We start from the raw sequence: 22,478 nt of genomic DNA on the forward strand, positions 1-22,478 counted from the left end.
TAATTACAAAACAATACCTGTGATAAAGTAATAATGGTTGTAAATAGTGTCCAGCTTCCTTTCAGTAAAAATGACGCTTATGTAACTCGATTTTTGCTGCTACTAAGTTTATTCCTTTGTGATGGCGACGATGACGGGATAGGTTGAGAAGCTGGGGAGAGATGGTAGGCAAGTGGATTTTAGAGAAGTCGTTTGTTGTCTAAAATGACTACTGATCTTTCCACAACACCCACAAAACATGCTCAGAAAAACACGCCCGCTAAATCCATAACGCCAATGTGGGCGGTGGATATGAGTTTCTCTCTCTCTCTCTCTCTCTCTCTCTCTGACTGTAATTCCGTTTCAAAACAGAGTTCCCTTTGCTGGTAGGTGGGTTTTCACCTATGGTCGACGACAAGTTAAGGTTGGAAATCGAACTTCGTGAAATCTCAGATTATTCGGATCTAGGTTATGTGGCGTTGTAGGCAGGTTAATGCATTAAATGGCTTAAAATTCTCTCGTTTGTTTATATTTTGATCATTAAGTGGGAAAAAATGGGCTGAAAACCCATGTTTTTTTTTTTTTTCTTTTTTTTTTTTTTTTTACGATTATGAGATTTCTGGTTATACTTATGATGGGTTTTTCTCATGGATATCTTATGCGTTTTGACCTTTTTTAGTTTCAAATTGCTACAAAAACGCTAGTTTCTGTGGGTGGGACTGGCTGGTCTAAAACTGAGAAACAAGTGATTTGCGACACATTTCAAAAGTCAAATTCTTTTCTAAACATATTAACTTCGAAAAATATATATATATCTTCAATTTACCCGGTGTAATGGCTTTGCAAACATTTACCTGATATTATTATTGCTGCACCCAGATGATTTTAGTCAATTTATGTAGGGCATGTAGTGCAGGTAGTACAGGAGTATGTTAAGACTAAAATATCTAACTTCTCCAGTTCCCAAAGTCTTCTTCCTGAGCTTAGTAATATCAGCTGATGGTAGAGGAAAGATAAAAATAAAAAACTACATCATCGGACTGAATAGGTTAATTGATATTCATGCTGCCACAAAAACAATGTTATGCATTGAGTGTAATAGCTACTTATTACAATGACGCTTGATCAGTTCCATTCTTACTGTCACCAGATAATTTTTTTCAATACGTAAGGGGCTGATTAAGGCACAGGTGGCCCTGGCATATTGTTATACATTCATGCCTATCTAGTAATTTCTTAGATTTCTTCTTTTAATTTATTGGCTGTAAATGACTCTCTCTCTCTCTCTCTCTCTCTCTCTCTCTCTCTCTCTCTCTCTCTCCTTCATTCTCCATTCTCTGTATCAGTCGCATTTAATACCTCCCTGTTTCATTCATTTGCACTGCACGCCATTTTTCTCTTCCACCACCGCCATTCTGGTTTATGGTGCAACAAAAACTATCGATATATGCCAGTAACTCATTTCCCGGGCGACAGACGGTATGTGCACATGCACTCGCTGATATATGACATTGTCAGGCAATTACCAGGCACAAGAGGTAAACATTTACTTGGTTGATCATGAAAGTCTTTAATTGCATCTGATCAAATCCTTAACTAAGAGGTCTTTTCTATGCAGCATATGTTCTTCTTGTTGCTGGAGTAATGTGCTGATAAAGAAAGTATTATGTTTAATCATCTACACATTCTCGCTTAAAGGTCGCCTTCGGCGGACTTTCCACTCGATGTCAAAAATGCTGTGTTGCGGTAACGCCAATGCCTGCAAAGAAAGTAATCCGCCTAAAGGTCGCCGAGGCCGCTCAATGTCAAAAAGCCAGAAATCAGTCATAACTCGAGAACCGGTGGCCTGATTGGACTGGAAATTGTTTTATTCTTCATGTTAGAGCATTTTAGCGGTACTTTGCTCTGACAAAACTGCGCTACAATGCGCCGTTTTTACTATGATACGGTAACAAAAGGACAAATCAACATACATACAGAAACAGGATCATTACAATATTCATAGACACATGCTATCACGTACGTTGGAGTTAATACTTAGCTCATACTGAATAACGTTCATTTGATATAAGATTGTGGGTAGTTCTTCCAGGCTCTACCGTATCGGTTAATGACCTCATTTCAAGACGTCTTTTCAAAGAAAGTCGTCTAATGATGGGCAACACTGCATAAAAAATGACGCCATAGTACAAGTCTTTCCTAATTTTTGTAAAGTCGACTCCAGAGAGAGAGAGAGAGAGAGAGAGAGAGAGAGATGGTATGTATACTGTACACTGCAAAAGCTCACGTATGGGTCATCCACACATATATAGGCATAAACCATGCACACGGGGTAAATAGTTAACTGCCTCAACAAAACAGGCTCGACCCAATGCGGATCAACCACTTCACTGTGACACATTAACTATGCGGAACAAAATCGTTTGGAGATGGCGAGAATACTGTCACTTTTTAAATGACGCAAATATACTGGATCATATACACTTAAACACGAATATGACTTACATATGGAGAAAATACTTGGCTGGTTCACGAAGAGAGGCACTACCTTTATATGGGGAACCTCTTCACTACGTTGTGTTAAAAAATATGGAAAATTCATAAAGCAAAAAATATGTAGCTGTTTTTATCTACTGAACTGATAATGCAATCATCATTATCATCATCATCATCATCATCGAATCGTTGTGTCCTCAGATTACACGGAATGAGGACTCTAGACTCTGCCTGTCTGATTAGTTTTGTAACATTAATCACAGATCCCTCAACTAGGAACTTTCATCAGGCCATGTTTTATACATGAAAACTTGTTTTGTAGTTTCTCCTTCACTTATTTCGCTACCATTGTTACGGAACAGAGAAAGATAATGTACACTTTAAGTGAGAATACGAAGAGTCACTACTGTCCCGTAAAGTTCCAGGTTCAAAACAAAAGAGTTAGGTAAAATTACAAGTTAAAGTTTAATGCACAAACTAACAACAAAACATTCAGAACTCATAAGGATAATGTAATGGCAAATAAACAGGTTAAATATATGGTTAACTGCAATAGCCTCTATTAACACGAAGTTAGCAAGAGTAAATTTATCTAAGTCAGCCCTGATAAAATGAGATACCAGATAATACTCAGTGAATGCCAGATAAATTATTACAGATACAAACTATTATCAAAAATGACTGACATAAAGATCCATACATGAATTACAAAAACTTCACTAAGCCTACAACTTAAACTTATGCTATACAGTACAAGAAAAAATGCAATAACAGTAATACTCAAATTACACACAGCTGCTAGATGGTTGGAGACTTCTTGAGCACTCACAATAATAATATCTGTACAGGGGAGGACAGAGATGTGAACAAAATGAGGAGCAGATCTAAGTGGCCATGATGCAGAGACTGAGCTCATTATATAGGGGCCAGCAGAGCCTGATACAACTTGTAATAAGGACGCGCAAATGAAGCGATGGGGACAAACGGTCGACAATCCCGCACTGAATAACAGAAAGGACGACTTACTCTACTATAACGGTAGAAGGGGGGGACTGAGGCAGAACACGCTCGTGATCAAACATGCAGCATACTGTGCGTTAAAATGACACAAAAGATGATGAAATCATAAGTTATGTAACACCATGCACTTTACAAATTAGAATGAATAATAAGGGTTTTTAAAATATGAAGACAAAAAGATTTCTCCTAGCATTAAACTTCCACGGAGACCTGTTTATTTACCGTGATTTCAGTATTTCTTAATAACAAAATTAGGTGCAATATTTTCCCATCGTACCCTTTCACTCCACTGCAGAGGAGTTATGAGGCTGCATGTAACAAAGATAATGGGCAGTGTCATCAACATACCTAAAAGTAAACATAAGGGGTGGAAGGTGTCCTTCTTCCTTCTCGCGTCAGTTTTATCTGTCTATTAAAACATGCAATTGACGTGAATGGACATATTAATACAATACCATCAGGTATAAAACGCTGACGTAACAGATAACACAACAGTGCATCAACAAAAGCTGGATAAACTATGTCAACACTGAATAATAATCAAAGATCATTCAATCACGCTTTGAGAATTACCACCCATCACTCTCCCTGATATAGTGTATATATATTTTTTTATGAAGGTTAACATGGCAGTTAACTCTCTCATTGTCGAATCATCTCTAGTACTGTACTGTAACAAACGCCAGACGATTTTGTCCATCTGCCACTGAGGCACAGGACCCTGAGTGTTAATACTGTTCCCATAAAGCCTGTTGGGAGACAACAATTAGACTCTGTTCCAATTAATGCCACACGATTTTATCCAGCTGCGAGTGGGTCATTTTGTCCCGCGAAATATTAAGATTCTTACTGGAAGGGGTCAAGATTGAAGACTAATAAACAGTAAAACAACTTTGATTTTCCTCTTAAAGTTTCAGTATTGCTTGAAGCCCACGAACTGCATGCATTATCCAACATTTTTTAACCCTCTCAACGTTGCGCCTTTCCTCGCAGTGTATTCCACATAACGTCAGACATTTTTTATTCAGATGAGTACCATAGCATCCTGATGGTGTTACTACTGGTATTACTAATCGTTTCATGGTGGAGACAATTCAAGTATTATATTCCAGCTAACGCCAGACGATTTTATTTAGCTGAGAGTGAGTCAGAGGATCCCGGATGTTCAATAATTTTCTTTGTTTCTAAAAACGAGTGGCAGCCTTGTGAACACGCTCACGTTGACTTTCTCTTGACTTTCTTTGGAACTGACAGCTTTTGCCAGTGCAGCATCTCAGAGTATATCCCCGTCCAGATTACACCCAGGGTTAATTTTGACTAGGGAAAATATATCTAGGGTATATTCTAGGTTGGGACAATTTTATACCTCGAGATATATTTTGTCCCTGCCAAAACTATACTCTCATAGGGCAAATTATATCATTCATATATATATATATATATATATATATATATATATATAATATTCTTGCTAGGATATGCTTTCACAATAATCACAGATCAGTTAATCTAACATTACAATGCTCTCATAAATACAGATCCACAACATTTATTATAATACTAATGTGTTCACGTATAGTCTGTGGCTTTGGTAATGTCAAAAGCTAATATTTAACAACTACACTACGTTTACTGACATTAAAATGTTTTGAAACGCTTTCTACGTAAACAGCATACCAGGAAGCTTTTCTTTGCTGGAAACGTTAACCACTCCAGTAGATGTTCATACTGAATGTAACAAGACGTCGCGTTAATTATGGGTTCAGTTACTCATTCAGTGAGCTGGTTCGCAGGGGTTCCAAGATGGAACCCCCTTGGACTGGTTCATATACTGCCATCAAGACTCCACAAAGTACGTCTAAACTTAAGAAAGTCAAAACATACAAGGTTTTGAGCAACGCTTATCACGCCAACAACCATAAAGACTGCAGCAATGATGACTAGCAATCAATCTCTTAACAGTGCCAACAACGTCAACGACCACTCAGGTGACGGCATGGTCATGGACACTACATATGTGTAAAAAGGACCAATGGGAATCTGAAAATTTTTCCTATCATTATTATGAGTATATTATACTGTCTGGTCTATGGGGGCAGAGTTTTGGCTAGACCAATGTACCCCGGGGAATAAAATATTTTAGCCTAGAATATACCACAGGTATGGCACAGCCGAGGGCAAACTGACTCCAGGTATAGCTCGGCCGAGGGTATGCACTGGGCTGTTAACCTGTTATCAATTTTAATCCTCTGATTCCATGTTTTTGTATACCAGACTCGTAAATCTGGGCATCTGTTAGTTTAAAGCAAACTAGCGTTCATTTTAGCCCATGAATCCATAACAAGCCCCATCAATTGGTATTTGACTACCGTACTGAATATATGTCATTGACTGTAAATACACCAATATACCAATTCATTTAGTACAGCTGTTGGGTGTAAACACGCTCTCCCGTACATTTTCCCATTATATAGCAAATGTGAAAATCGCTTTTCTCTCTGACAGAGTAGCATAAATGTTTCGACTTTGCGAGTAGCCTGCAAAAAGCAATTGCTCTTTATCCTGTGAGACAAGGTGTTCCTGCCGAATATATCCCATGAGGGCTTGCATCCGAAGAGTGGTCTGGGTTTATTGCTCCCATAACATTGCTCAGAAGCAGGCAACTAGTCTCTTTAGACTATGTAGACGGCCCCGATCTCCGACGCTCCTGATAGGACGGTAAAAGACTGGAGAACAGATATATATATATGATCCGATGATAAATTTATGATGCACTTCCTCCTCCTCTTGCTCTACCTTGTCAAAAGCACACACACTATCCTTACCCCGTTCGCTGCTTCTTTTTTTTTTTCTTTCTTTTTTTCTTTTTTTTAAGCACAGGGTCAATCTGTACCAGCGAGAAGTACTGCCGACAGTCTAAGTCGGCACACTGAGGAGTTTAGTTTTGGCTATAACCAGATGATTTTGTTCATCATCATCATCACCATCATGACTTATTCCCCAAATATCGTTTTGGGCCATGTTACAGTTCGTACCATAAAATTCAACAAAGCATTGTGTCAAAAAAAAAAAAAAAAAAAAAAAAAAAAACTATTTATCAGTCCATTATTGATTCATCAGGTGTGTAGGGACCAGAGACTAGACTACTTTGTCCTGTATAATGTAACTGACCAATCGCTCGCCCTCGACTGGCATCATGCAAGCAATAAACCACAATCAACCCTCGAATGTGAACTCTTATAGACCGAATCCGGTTATAGTGCCTTAGCCGACTAGACCACCAACTGTTCTCTGAGCTGTGATGTTACCACACAACGGAATACATAGTTTCGTTGGGTACAAGAAACCATTTGACTCGTTGCCCAGTATAAAGTCACCTGAAGTCAGCATTATATCACGTCGCTCTCACCTACCATTATCGACCAATATCAACATTTATAAATAGACATATAGCCTCAAGTACTCAGACATTTGTTGAGAGGATCGTACCCATTTAAACACATTTGATCCTCGGCTTAAGGCAGATTACGATATCAGATGGTGAATTTATGATAACAACAAATGCTGTGAATATATTATACTCGTATGTTGTTGATGTGGATAAATAATTCAGTACATGACCTTCATTATTTTGGTCCAACCTGAATAATTTGATGTAACGAGGCTTTTATCAACCTCCGTTCATTAAACGATCTACACATCAAATACGTACCCTCTAACGACGAAGTCGGCAAAGTGTTTCCACTAGTCCTCCTGATCTTAGATTAGTTTCACTCTGGTGTGAGTAATTAAGAAGATGCAGTAGTTCAGTATGTCCTTTCATATATTCTCACATATTCTCACCGTGTCGAGTTTTCCTCGGCGACATATATTGTACTCGTACAGGCTCTCCCACTGACAGACAGAACCACTAAGTTAGATTTCCAACCGTATAATCATAGACAAAAATCATGTTCTGATATGTGATGAAAACATCAGCTGAAAGACTAAAGTTTTGGTGCGCTCTGCTTTGTGCCATATTGAATGTTGGTAGCACTGACATGAGATGCCGTTTGCTCCAGGTGACGAACCTATGGATTCGAGCATATTTTCGGTAGCCTAACTAAGCGAAACGTATTTATGTGATGTGTTTTTCCTACTGCTACTTTTACTTGATTTGTATAAACAGTCTCTTATCTGTTTCCTTTTTAACTGACATGTCGGCAAAACTACAATTCAATTAGCTAAAGAACTGACCTAAAATCAGTTCTCCATCTTTATTCATTTAACTAAGCAAAGGCTTCGGAATTTTCTGGGTTCATTCATACCGTCATCCCACCACCAGCAGCAGATATGAAGCTTGAGGAAGTCAGGTTAGCCAACCACAAACATTTAACGTGAGTCGTTTATAAAAGATTCATACCAACTCTGATGATAAACTATTGCCCATAACAGTTAACTAATATTACAGACTCTCTCTCTCTCTCCTTTGTCACTGGTACTCACATAATAAGATTTTGATGTGTCTGACATCTGTATGTGTAAAAACAAAGATATACACAAGTAATCTTATACGCAACTTAACCTTTGGAAAGTTCATAAAAACGACTTTTAATGACCTCTAACAGTTTCCTATCTGTGTAAGTCCTGAAAGTGGATGAGGTGGAGCCATAAGGATTAGAGATGCAACTTGTCACACAAAATGGCTCACATGGTTAAATTTCTCTCACGTTCTTCTAATACTGTCGGCATTTATGGGTCAGGAGCCACTGGTGAGGTGATAACGGAAGATGGCGATAGGTTGGGGAAGACGGGGTTAGGAGGAGGAGGAGGAGGAAGCTAATTGTAATCCAGACAGACGGTAGGAGGATGCGATTATGAAAGATTATCAAGGCATGAGGTGAGCGAAGGAACAAGAGGAGAAGACAAGAGAGAATAAGCATGTATTGACCAAGGCAAGAATATGAGGAAAGGAGAGATAATGGGGAAAAAAATGATGATATGTGTGTAGGATAAGTCTTGTCCCGAAGCTATACTTCCATAGTCCAGAACATAACTATAGGGAAGGCCGTCAGTCCAACATGGCACTCTAACCACCAGACCAACGAGCGGATAGTCGAGAAAAATCAGTGAGAGAGGCTGTTGTGGTTGCAATTATGAACCCAGGCTTATCTGAAAATAAACCTAGTAGACTGTTTGCTGATATTACTCTCCTCCGGCAGTCCACCATCCTCATTTTGGGGTACTGGGATGGAGCTGAGGGAGATTTGTATAACCAGGCAATGAAACCAAGTGGGTATATTAACGCCACCACGTGTAGGCGTCCCTCTTCAGCCCCCATGTGAGATGTAAAATACTGGTGCAATGCTGGTGGTGGTGGTGGTGGTGTTCTATAAACATTAGTCTCGCCAAAACAAAACAGAATCAGAAAAAGCAAGCGGAGGCAAAGAAAATCATCACATTGAAAAGTTCCCTAGTGGTCGGAAGAACTGTAGTGCTTTATCCTAACTTACTATAGATCATTTTATTAAACTGTGTGTGAATCACTGGAGTCCAAGACAGCTATTATTGTCATCAAAGATGCTCTCAAGGTTGGTACAATTCTAACCCTGCATTCCAGCTAAGGATAATTGCCTGTGATAAGCCAGTGAGAGGTGAAGTAAAGGAGCTGTGTAAAAGAAACTAAAAGAGAGAGAAAACTTGGTGGAGAAATTTAAAAGGTGAAAGGAATGTGAAAAGATAAAAGGCGAGAAATGTCTTGGACAGACCATAAACTTGTGAGTGGAGATAATGGCAGAAAATATAGGAATGAAGGGTACGTGTGGCCTCCAACAGAAAAGAGAGTTAAAAAGAGCAGACGAGAGGGAGAGCGAAGTCAGTGAGCATGATAGCATAAATGTGTTCTAAGAAGCCACAATTGCATATAATACTGGACAGAATGCAATATTTTGGGAAGAAGACGATTAAGTTGTTTAGTGGTGGACTGCTGTTTGAAAAGACGCGAGATAGAACCCAGGCTGAAAGAGAGAGCATTTGTGGATTTTATTTGGGCTAAAACAGTCTCAGACGCTCTTCCAAGTGCCATACAGTACAAACACACCAAAGAATAGACCACACCAGTTCTGAATGAAATAACCCTAGCATATATTCAGTACTGACGGTGGATGTTATGGTTCAAGCTGTGCCATGTGAAGATGTTGTATGCCATCTTTTGTGAGGAAGAGTAATGCTGGGTCTCAGAAGGAATTTTGTAGCCTACTTTATGCTTATGGCTGGATATGTAAAACTGACGGAGATTAAAACACACACACACACACACACACACACACACACACACACACACACACACACACACACACACACACACACACACACACACACGCACGCAAGCACGCGCGCGCGTATAGATAAACCAAGAGTTAGTCTAGTTTAGTCACCAACAAAAGTTTACCAACATTTCCCTGTCAACCTTTGTGATGGAAGGTGTTGCATGAAATAAAAGAGGATAGCAATATGAGGCAAACAGCGACAGAATACGAGTACAAGGTAGAGTCTCCGACATATGGGGAGAAATGAAACACAGTATAATTATGAAGGCAAGAAATAAAGCTGGCAGGGAACTGTTGACAACTCTCGACCATAACAATACATCTTATCTGGTTTGACGAGAAATCCCATCGATCCAGAAAGGAGACACACCAAGCACTAGCAGTAAAATTTTCAGACTCGCATGACTCGCACATGACTAAAGTCGCCTCGCGTTAACTGGAAAAGAATGTCACTGTTGCTGCCACCATTAAAATTGATACTAGTGTTAAAATTCGGGCTCGTACGTCTCACTCTCAGGTGAATTAAACGTTTGGCGTAGCAGCAAGCATAATACCAGAGTTGCCCCAACCACGAGGGAGTTAACAGTACCAGCATTCACACTCCTCCCATGACTCATTCAGCTGAATAAAATAGTCTGGTGTTAGATAAAATAATAAACGAAAGAGAAGTGTCCATAAGACGGTCAAACATGCGCGCTGGTCGATGACGTGACTTGTGTTGCGTCATGAGACTGTCAAAGAGGGTAAGCGAAATGAGTGCGGAGAACAATGGGATGGAGTTGGGTGTTTGGTGAGCGGTGGGGCTGGAGCAGAGAAGTTTACCCTGTGTAAATGGGTGTTGTGGGACCAGTGGTTTAGGTGCAGAGAATGTTTGTTAATAAATACTCTTAATGAAAGTGTCGGGGGTAAAGAAATCAGAGTGAGGGACAGAGAAATGGTAGGGATGAGCTGGATTTGTGGTGGAGAGAGGGGGGTTTGAGGAGGCACCATGACAGTATACCTTGCGATATGGTGCTGTTGAATTAATGACTAAGTGAAGGTACCTTTTATCTTTCTCTAAGAACACCACGGAGGGTCGCGTTGCTTTCAAGCGTCTGGCGTCTTGCGAAACAGGCAAAAAATTACTTTCTGCTCGTACACAGAGAAGCAGAGGACTTTATTATAGCACCCGAAAGGCTTAATACTCTTATGACCAGGACAACTATAAGTCTATTTAAGTAAAGGTTGAACGATGTTATTCAGGCGAGTGTGAGTCGTGGGAGTCAGAGTTAGCCTGGCCGCAAGACTGACAAACAACGCCTTCAGCCTGTGCACATTGATGTACGATATTCTGATTGCCTCCCGTCATCTTTATTCAAGTGAAGGAACTGCCCGACTGAATGAATGAAAAATAGTCTCTGTTAATCCTTTCACCAAGAGAGGTCTATCCTAAGTTGAATAAAATAATTAGTGGGCAATAACGACAATACAGAAAAGATGTCATCGTAGGAAAGCGGTTGAGTGGATGATGTGATGATATTACGTGAAGGAATCAATAAAGAAGAATATTAATCATCATTTCCAGCCCATATTAACCAAGCAGACATCATCATTTCTAGCCTACTGTATATTAACCGAGCAGACATCATCATTTCCAGCCTATATTAACCAAACAGACATCATCATTTCCAGCCTATATTAACCAAACAGACATCATCATTTCCAGCCTATATTAACCAAGCAGACATCATCATTTCCAGCCTATATTAACCAAACAGACATCATCATTTCAAGCCTATATTAACCAAGCAGACATCATCATTTCTAGCCTATATTAATCAAGCAGACATCATCATTTCTTGGCTATATTAACCAAACAGACATCATCATTTCAAGCCTATATTAACCAAGCAGACATCACCATTTCTAGGTTATATTAACCAAGCACACATCATCATTTCTTGGCTATATTAACCAAGCAGACATCATCATTTCTAGCCTATATTAATCAAGCAGACATCATCATTTCTTGGCTATATTAACCAAGCAGACATCATCATTTCTAGCCTATATTAATCAAGCAGACATAAACATCTCTAGCCTATCTGGAGTTCTCTTCTTTAATTTAATAAGGTGCTGTCTTTTGTGTTTTACTCTTGCTGTTTCCACACGATTTTACACAGAAGAGGAAAGCCCGATGAACTGAAGGGTTAAAGGAAGCTTTATATAAACCTTCCGTTCTGAAAGTGCCTTAAACTGGAGAAAATCACCTTGAGATGGGAAGATTAAGAAAGAGAGAGAGAGAGAGAGAGAGAGAGAGAGAGAGAGAGAGAGAGAGAGTGGGTACCATAAGAAAGTACAGGGCCGCGTGTAACTTCTCCAATACAATGCGGATACTGTGACTTGCATCCGTCTTATGAGTTTATTCAGTTTAAGGGAAATATCTCCAAGCGAGGAAAAAGAATCGTATTATTTCATTTATCTCAACAGATTTTTCGAACTGGAGGTGTTAGGTATTGCTTTCATTAACTTTTCTACAAGAGGGCTCTCCTGAGATGAAAGAAATGATCTCACCCACAGGTTTTGGTGCTAGGGAATTCACTATCTGTAAGTTGGATTTTGCAGGAATTGGCCTAAAATTCACAAAGTTCTTACCAAGCACAGAGTTGCGCCACAGACAGCATAACTAACACAGCGGCTCAAGCAGCAATCCAGGGCTTGAGGCTTGAGAGATTCCCTGACTTGGCGGTGGACGGGAGGCGGGGATGTGCGGATTACCTGTGTGGCAAGAACAGACAAGGGGGATGTGGTGCAAGACGTTTATTAAGACCACGAATTGTGCGTCGTAGGAACCGCAAGGAAAAAAAAAAAAAAAAAAAAAAAAAAGGAATATGGAACAAATTATTTACTGAGATTACGTTTTCATGAAAGTGTTAAGAATATATGGAGTAGATAGGAAGTTGTTGAATGCTGTGAAGAGTATGTACGATGGTGCGAAGGCTGCAGTGCGTGTGGATGGTGAACTAAGTGAATTTTTCTCTTTGAAAGTTGGGTTGAAACAGGGATGTGTCATGTCTCCATGGTTGTTCAATCTGTACATGTATGGGGTAATAAAAGAGGTACAAGGTAGGGTAGTGGATGTTGGAGTGGCCCTGGTGAGAGAGGATAGTGTTTGGAAACTCCCTGTACTGTTGTTTGCAGATGATACTGTGTTGTTGAGTGAAGACGAAGGGGAGCTGCAAGGCTTGGTGGATGAGTTTGAGAGAGTGTGTAAGAAACGGAACCTAAAGGTGCATGTTGGGAAGAGTAAAGTGATGGTCTTTGAGAGAGGTGAAGTTAGTGAATGTACAGCGAGGTTAGATGGTGAGGAATTGGAAAATGTGAGTACGTTTAAGTATTTGGGTAGTGTGATGAGTAAGGATGGAGGTTTGGAGGGTGAAGTGCTTGAAAGGGTACAGCAGGGAAGAAAGGTTGCTGGTTCCTTGAAAGCAGTGATAAGAAACAGGGAAGTGAGCATGGAAGTGAAAAAGTTACTACATGACAGTATTGTGATACCAACTCTAACGTACGGAAGTGAAGCTTGGACATTGTTGGAAGGACACAAGTCAAGAGTGAGAGAAGTGGAAATGAGTTATTTAAGAGGAGCCTGTGGAGTCACGTGGAGAGACAGGCTGACGAATGAGGATATAAAGGAGCGTTGTGGTGTGGATATGGATGTGATACGAAGCGTTATGAGGAACACACTGAGGTGGTTTGGCCATGTGGAGAGGATGGAGGGTGAAAGACTGACGAAGAGAGTGTATGTGAGTGAGGTGGAGGGAGGAAGAGGGAGGGGGAGGCCGAGGATGAGATGGAGGGATGGGGTGGAGAGGTATATGAGAGAGGGGGGTGTGAGTTGGGAGCAGGGCAGTGAAATGGCGGGGGACAGGGCGACTTGGAGGCGATTTGTTTGTGGCCACCCCAAACGGGATTGAGGCGTCTGGCAATAGATAGATAGATAGATAGACGTATTCATGGTTTTACAGCAGGCGTCATTACTGAACTAAATTGGACGGGATCTAACGAGGATCAAGATGTTTATTAAGGTTGCCTAGTTACGTACTGCGCGTCGTACGGTAGGCACCACATCTGGGAAAGAAAAAAAAAAAAAAAGTGTTTCCCTTATATTTCAGTTGTAAGGGATGAAAAAGATGTTACGAAAATATAAATGATGTGGCTAATGAGGAAAATGTGCATTTACGATGAGATGGGGAAAGTAGGTTATTCATTATGAAGAGGTAAGTAGTGAATGAGATGAGAAAATGAAGGGATGTGGGGAAAAAGAAGGGTAGACTAGTAAGGAGGGGGAAGAGATGATAGGTAAACGAGATGGTTAATGGGGAAAAGGACGGATTTAGGTTGGTTGTGCTGGATGAAGCATGTAAGCAATGAATGAGATGGGAAAAAGGGGAAGTTAAAAGGAAAGATATAGAATTATGAGAATGGATAAAATGAATATAAGGCTGATGGAGAAAGGACGCAGAGTTGAAACGTGAATGGTAGGTCATGTGGAACCAAGTATTAAACAGTGTGTCATGTGAAAAGAAAGGGGGGGGGGACACAACAGTGGGTGAAGGAGACTAAGAAGTTAAGATGAATGTGACAGACAAGAAAAGGACGCATTTAGGTGAAAAGGAAGGTGAGTCATGTACTGCTGCATGAAAAAGTATGCGATGTGTGGGACAGGGAAAAAGAGAACACAAGGGGAGAAAGCCAGTGAATATGGGAAAAGAAAAGACGAAAGTGAGCTGCATGGGGAAAGAGCGTACTCAGGTGGGGATGGGTGAGGTTGGCTGTGCGGGCTGAAAGGAGGAATCTTGAGAGCTGAAGTGTTTGTGAGAGTCCGACAGGCAAGAAAACTGCTGGGTACTGATATGAAACTTGTCTGATTGAGAAAATTAGGGCTTTGAGGGCGAGGCTGGTTAGGGAGAGCGAGAGAGACCAAGAAGGAGAAACAAAGGAATGGAGATTAAGGAAGATAAAGTGAAGAGAGGTGAGAGGACAAGGGATGGAGGAAGGGAAAGATGTAAAGGCACGGAAGAGGATAGGGCGAGACAGAGAAGACTGGGAAATGAAAACGGAGCGAAAGTATACGAAGAGAAATTTAGAAAGACTGAGAAACGGGAAACTGAGAGGGAAGAAAGCGAGAAATGAGAGAAAGGAAGGCAACTGGGAAAAATATCAGGAAAGGGGAGGGGGAAGAACAAAGAGGAGGAATAAAGAAAGCCAACGCCAAAGAAAAAGATTAAGGGAGAAATGGAGTGACGGAGGAAGGAAGACAAAGGGAAAGACATACAAATGTGAAAAAACGGGAGTCAGAGAAATGAAGGACGAGAGAGAGAGAGAGAGAGACAGAGACAGAGAGGAGGGGGTGAATGGAGGGGATATTGAGAGAGTGAATGATAAAGTGAGCTGGTGATATGTGAGAACCTCTACACAAGTGATGGCTGTTTTTGCCGTGATATGTGGGGCCATTGTAAGCGACACCATAAAATCCATGACCGTAATTTAAGAGAGCAAGAGGTCAAATAACACACACAGGTTCAATATATTAGCCGGACGAAATGGCAACACATCCATCAGCTCATTATTCCACCCATATATCTACCTGTTTATCCATCTATCCATCTACCTATCAATCTATCCCTCCATCCACCTATCTATCTATAATGTCCTTTTATGCAGTTGGTTTTGCTGTAGTAAATAAAAAATTGCCTTCAACGAAACATTTCTACCTGCTGTTGTGTCCTACAGTCTCGACTGATATGTGAACCCAGTGGACTGCAATTAAAAGTTTCCCTCCTACTTCATCCCACCATTCTCCTTTGGGGGTACAGGGATGTACCTGAGGGACGCTGGTATACCCAGGCAGTGGAGCTAAACAGCTACAGTATATCAGTGTCACCACACCAAGGCGACTCCCTCCAGCACCCCATTCCTATCTATAAACTTTTTCTCAGTAGACAGTAACAATATAAAAAGCGCGATATTTTGGAACACATCCCTGACATATAACAATGATATACTGTACTAACTGAACACTTCTAGTAACATTTTCTGTTCCAAAACGTTGCCCAATGGTGTAAGCAAGTATAAAATGAAAATGAGGCCCTCGGGTACAAAAAGGCTAATGGAGACGTGCTCTAAGCATTTCAAAATATAATAGTGTAACATTATGATCTAAATGTCAAATATAAAAGAAGTTCTTGGAATTATGGAACCGATAAAAATAGTTTCTAATCCCACCAGCTGAAAGGCAACTCTTCTAAGCTGAGCAGAACTGCCTGGTGTTTGCAGAAATTAAACTTAGGTCATGCACTCCAGTTGTACGAGTTAACCCCTTCAGTGTGATGACGTCTTCGTAAGTTCTTGCTATTTCCATGCGATGATATTCAGCTGTGGAGAAAATTTCCGAAATGCTGGGGTTACATACAGTCCTCATTCAAACATACACTAATATAGGTGCGTAGTGAGGCTGCATGATCGGGAAATGGAGACCGTGAGCGCCATCTAGTACTGTATCTATGTGGTGTGACGAACAAGTATGGGAGTTTAGAGGACATGCGAGAAGGGGTACTGCAGGGAAGGATGCCTGCAAGCACACATTTGGCGGATAATGAGGCGAAGTTCGATATAGCTGGAATGACACAAATCAAGAGCGAGATCGGTGGACACTAGTTATCTGAGGGAAGCAGGTGGAGTTTTGTGGAGAGAAACAAGAAATTCATGAGGATTATGGCACTGATGGGGATGTGCTGCCAAGTGGTCGAAGGAGTACCCTGAGATGGTCTGGCCATATGGACGGAATGGAGAGTGAAAAACTGACTAGGAAAGAGTACTGTATATGAATGAGGCAGAGGGAGACCGAGGATGAGGTGAAGGGACGATGTGAAAGGAATAGTGGTGTGGGATGGGGGGGCGGGTCCCTTATGGCAGAAGACAGATTGACGTGGAGGCGATTTGTTCGTGGCCATCCCCTCAGTATCCATCCACCTTCTTTGCCTCATATAACAAGTAGGAGGAGGTGTACAAGGCAATGGATGTGGATGGGTAGTTAGTGAAAATGTGAATAGGAGGGGTTTGGAAGTTCTAATTTTCCTTCTGTAGCCAGACGCCTTCATCCTCGAGGGAATGGCTACGAAAAATGAAAAATAAGAGTTCTGGTTGTGAGGGAGTTAATGCATGGAGGGTATCGGGGGGGGGGGGGGGGGGGGGCGGTGAGGGCTTTGACACGACCCGTTACACGACCTAGGCCTAAATTCTCGTCGGTTACATATATATAATCCAATCACCATGTGATTTTTCTCAGTCATTCATGAGGGAAGACTTGAGTCATTGAAGGCACCAGATGTCTCCATTAATTCTATGTATAACGTGACGTATTCCTATTATTTCAGACGCCAGCTGGTAATTTTATTCAATTTATGATTATTAAATAAGACGAGTAACAATGAAGGGGTTGTAAACACTGTCCATCAGCGTCATAGTTCAATGACGCTTATAAAATTTAATTCTTGCTGCCACCAGACTACTTAAATCATTAGTGAGGAGGCTGATGAAGGCAAAGAAAGGAGGGCGAGGTGGTGGTCAAGTGGTCAAATAAATGGTTTGTTGTCTGAATGAACGGGAGTTTGATCCAAGGGTGGAGTTGGGAACAGGGAATCTAAATATTGGTGACACTACGATGAATTTTACTGGTCTTTCACGCGACCTATACACTTGCCATAGAACATCCCCTTTAATGCCATCACAGCAGTCTTAACATGTATTCAAAATGGTCGGTGGGTATTAGTGCCGACGTGATGGCATGTGAAGCAGAGTGACCCGTAGGAAGAATGCTGGGTCTCAGTGAATGGGTTGCCAAGTTTACAACCTCTCTCTCTCTCTCTCTCTCTTACACACACACACACACACACACACACACACACGTCATAGGATGCCATATTTAGTTTATTTTCACCCCCCCCCTCAATCCTTTATTCACTGTATCAATCTCACTTAATATCTCCCTGTCTCATACACCTGCACTGCACGCCATTTTTCTCTTTCATCACCGCCATTCTGGTTTATGACGCAACAAAAACTATCGGTATATGCCCGTAACTCATGCCCCCGGGGACAGTTGGTATGTGTATTTTGTTCAAACTGAAGAATTAATCCCGGTAACTTTCAGAACGTGGGTATAATTCTTCCAGGCTCTATCTTTATCAAACTCCGCACCTGTAAACTTCTCAGTCGACTCACACATTCTAACATCTGCTTTTCATTGGCTGCGGTGATTTTTAATAAAATGTTGATGTTTGTTGCGCAATTTCTTCGCATTTACACATCAGTTTCACAGCCATCATAAGTCTTTTGTGCTGGATGAGAAGGTGAGACTCTTCGGACAAGCTGACTAGAGCGTAGTATAGGTAATCCTCTCACTGCAAGTTTTTTTTTTTCTTTTTTTAACTAATTATATCGTTTAGAGGTTGCCAGGAGTGTACTACAGATGACGCCATAATGCAGATTTTCGATCAATTTAGTGGAATCCCCCTGATTTAAGAATGAAGAGAAAAAACAAAAACAAAACAAGAAAGCGCACTCAAGCATTCATGCCCACCACCTAGTTTAAGGGCGGTATATCTGACTTTGCCCAGCCACCTTGACATTTGACAGAGTTCTTTCAAAATAGAATTACTTCATTCTTGCCTAACCTTTAACCCATCCATAAACTTCAAATCAGATTAAAACAAATAAGATAAAAACTGTCTGTGCCTTTCTCTGTGACCTTGATCTTTGACTGATTGTTCTCGAAACCGAATATTTCTATCAGTGTTTCAACCTGAACCTTCCCATAATATTCAAGCTACATTGGATATAATACTGTTTAAATTCACCTTGCAGTGTGACCATGACCACTGACCTCTTCCGCAAAACAATAGGTCAACCACTTGGATGATCTCCAACTTGACCACCAAGTTTGACCTGAATCAGATGAAGACTGCTTTTGTTATTTTGTACACACACTGGCACACGAGTCGAAAACTGATCTCCGTGTACTGGGAACTGAATTCGGCAAAGTAGCTAATATCAACATCAGTGAGTTTGTAAGCAAATTCATGAACAGTCAAAATAAGAAAGGACTTAAGCTATTCAAAGTGTACGGCCACACTTGCTCCAAACATGTGATCGACAAGAGGAACCGAGGCTCAGGGGTACGTCCAACGTTCAGACTCAGATATATAGATAGATAGATAGATAGATTTTGCATGTTTCCGCTGTGTTAAAACCATGTATATTTAAATGATCGCGGAATAACTCTCCAAGCGTGATTCGTGTTTAGATGTATTAGCTATTCTGAAGTTGCGTTCTTTACAACAGCAAAAATGGGCCACTGATATTGAACATTTGGGAAAGGCGGTGGCTCAATCGGTAGAGGTGGCTTGCAGTCCTAACGGACCGGGGTTCAAATCCCGCTGGGGCAGGGACCAGTTTAAGGATTTGAAATTCATAAAAATCAGACTTTACTGATCTACCAGAAGACAAGCCGACATGTCGTAAAAATACCCCCGCTAATACCAATACACCAGTCCTGTATGAGACAGCCCTAGCATGTATTCAGTATGGACGGTGGGTGTTAGCGCCGAAGTGGTGACATGTAGAGGTGTGCGGTACGTAGGAGGGCTACTGGGCCTTGAAAGCAGGCTGTGAAGCCTATGCCTAGAGTCGGACACATAAAAAAAAAAAAAAATGAAGCCTTTTCGTATAAATTTTAACTACCTCCATATACGTTTTGTGATACAAATTTGTGCATACTATAAGACAATAAAAAATGATACGGTAGGCATAAACACTTTCTGAAAGTGTACCTGCTCATATGAAGAGCAACTCTTGGAGGTTAGCAGCACTGACTATTTGGCATCAAAGGGTTAAGAAAAAATGTTCACAAAAGCTTTCTCGCTCATTCTGCATGAAAAGGCGCTTCATACTTGTGGTTGTAGTAATGTAGCAATAGCAGTAGCATAGTTATATACCGGTACAAGTGCTTTGCCGTCCTGTCGGGCGGCATATGACATGCCCAAATGAGAGCTGTTTCTTACCGCCATCATCATCACAGCAACCACCACCACCACAGTTACTATAATCTCCTGCTGAATAAAATCGTCTGTTCATAGTATCAATGAAGTTAGAGATTTTGGACTGCAGATGTGTAACCTCTCTCTCTCTCTCTCTCTTAATTCTTAACGTAATATTCTTCCTCTTATCTCAAGCCCTTCATTTCCCTTTGAGTTCTAGTCCCAAATGCCTCTTCCCTCCTGCATCAAACTAACTCGTCCTCACATTCTACTTACATTATGAGTATTTTTTTTCTAGTTCATCCTCATCCCTGTCTTTTTTCCTCTGTTGTTCATCCTCATCCCTGCCTCATTTCCTCTCTCTTACATAATTTCTTTCACTTCCCCTCAAGACTCAAAATTCCGCCACTATTACCTCTAAGTAATTTAATTCTTCTTTTCTTTCTCCGTACTCTTCCTTTAGACATCCACCCTCTTATCTCAACCCTCTCATTCCAACTTCAATTCCAGTCTCAGATCCCCTTCGACGCCCTCCTCAAAGCCACCTAAACTCCTTCTCTCCCCGTCCTCTCCTCAGCAATCTCATTTCCTGCTTCCTACGCGCCCCTCGCCCAGATATAAGGCTGGGTTCAGTTCACAGGGGCTGGGAACACTGCTCAATATATACACTTCACTGGACAAGATTGACAAATTGGGGGAACACACACACGAGGCCCCATATGCAAGGAACAACCCTGGCCTCTTGGTGTGTGTGTGTGTGTGTGTGTGTGTGTGTGTGTGTGTGTGTGTGTGTGTGTGTGTGTGTGTGTGTGTGAGAGAGAGAGAGAGAGAGAGAGAGAGAGAGAGAGAGAGAATCTGCTGTCGACAGCGTAAACTGGGTATTTCATTTACTCCATTATATCAACCTACTTGTCTGCTAATGAAGGCGTAAAAATGGGAAGCTTTATTTACTCGTTTCACTGATTTATACAGAAAAGATTATAATGTCTGGATAATCTGAGTACCTAATGTGCCGAGTCAGTAGAGAGGTAGTGTGATTAATGTAGACTACCCTTGTGATTTCCAGGTTAGGTAGGGAACAGCTTAAGAAGTTGAATTTAATACCATAACACCCATCAACATGTAAATACACCCCACCTAATACCAATACACTAGCCCTGTATAAGGCAGCCCTAGCTTGGATTCATTATGGACGGTGGGAGTTTGCGCTGAAGTGGTGCCATGTGGAGGTGCAAAGGTGAGAGTGTGCATGGAATTCAGTTGGCTACACGTCCAGCATGGCATGTCAACTTAGTCTTTCTTTAAAATGCCAAGCAGACACAGATGACGAAATAACTGCATTCTTGTTGCTGTAGCTCGTTAGATCAGTTGCATAACGTTCACAACCATGCAGAGTATAATCACTGAGACAAATCGAAAGTGCTGTAAGAGAAAAGGATAAAACTACTAAAATTTTGCATTAATTTCTTCATTACGATGACGCATATTTTATTTCACGCAAGATACCATCAAACAATTACCGGTATGTTCATTTATCCTATTAAATTCTAGCGTGAAAGGCACTGAGTAAGGGTAGCCTATACTAAACCACAGCAGCCTGGTAACTGCAGGAATGATATGGGAAATACACCATCACAGTAAATGGTTTATATTAAAAAGTGGGCGATCATTTTCTTCTGCACGTGAAAATGTGGAGCATATGGACACACACACACACACACACACACACACACAAAAGCATACAGGCAGTAGACTCCCTCTGTCTGTATTTCCTACTTTCTATGATCTCCAGTCTTTCAAATGCAGTGTGTCCAGGCATCTCGTAATGAACGGATCTTGAATTTGGCTCTCTTTTGTATTGCTTTTGTTTTTTCTTGGAGCGAACGTTTCTCGGGCTCCGGCTCCTTCTTCCTTGTATTAAAAAAAAAAAAAAAAAACTGATGTAGCGGACCAAAAGTTATCGGACCAGAAGTGTACCATTTAACAACTAAGCAGGCATGGCTGATGACGTCACGCTGTGACGTCATGAATGCACCACCCACCTCATCCTGTGTCGACCCATTGTAATGATGCAAAGTTTGGTTAGATCAATGTCTCTCTCTCTCTCTCTCTCTCTCTCTCTCTCTCTCTCTCTCTCTCTCTCACAGCGGCTAACTGACAGTTTACTAAAGAGTTTCGTGCCTTAACTGTGGCGCGACACTGCAGACATGTGCCACTTTCATTCAGATCGATATCCAATGTCAGTTATACTATTACCAGGCATACACTGCACATCACAGACACTGACCATTAGACATTAAATGCTTTCAGCCATCAAGCCAACACAGGCAGACTCTGAGAAGTATAAAATGTTAGGGGAAATGAGAGTCTACCAGTCTGATTTTGGGTACCAACGGAGTTTAGATAAAAGGGGGGGGGGAGGGAATGCGTTATTTTCGAAAATTTTAAATCATACTCCCCTCTTGGGGGAGGCGGTGGCTTAATCGGTAGAGAGTTGGCCTGCAGTCCTGACGGACCCGGGTTCAAATCCCGCTGAGGCAGGGAACAGTTTAAGGATATGAATTTCATAAAATCAGACTTTACTGATCTACCAGAAGAC

Source organism: Coenobita brevimanus, chromosome 23 (genome assembly GCF_032717465.1).
Source record: "Coenobita brevimanus isolate Jiangsu-jjx chromosome 23, ASM3271746v2, whole genome shotgun sequence".
Taxonomy (NCBI): Eukaryota; Metazoa; Arthropoda; class Malacostraca; order Decapoda; family Coenobitidae; genus Coenobita; species Coenobita brevimanus.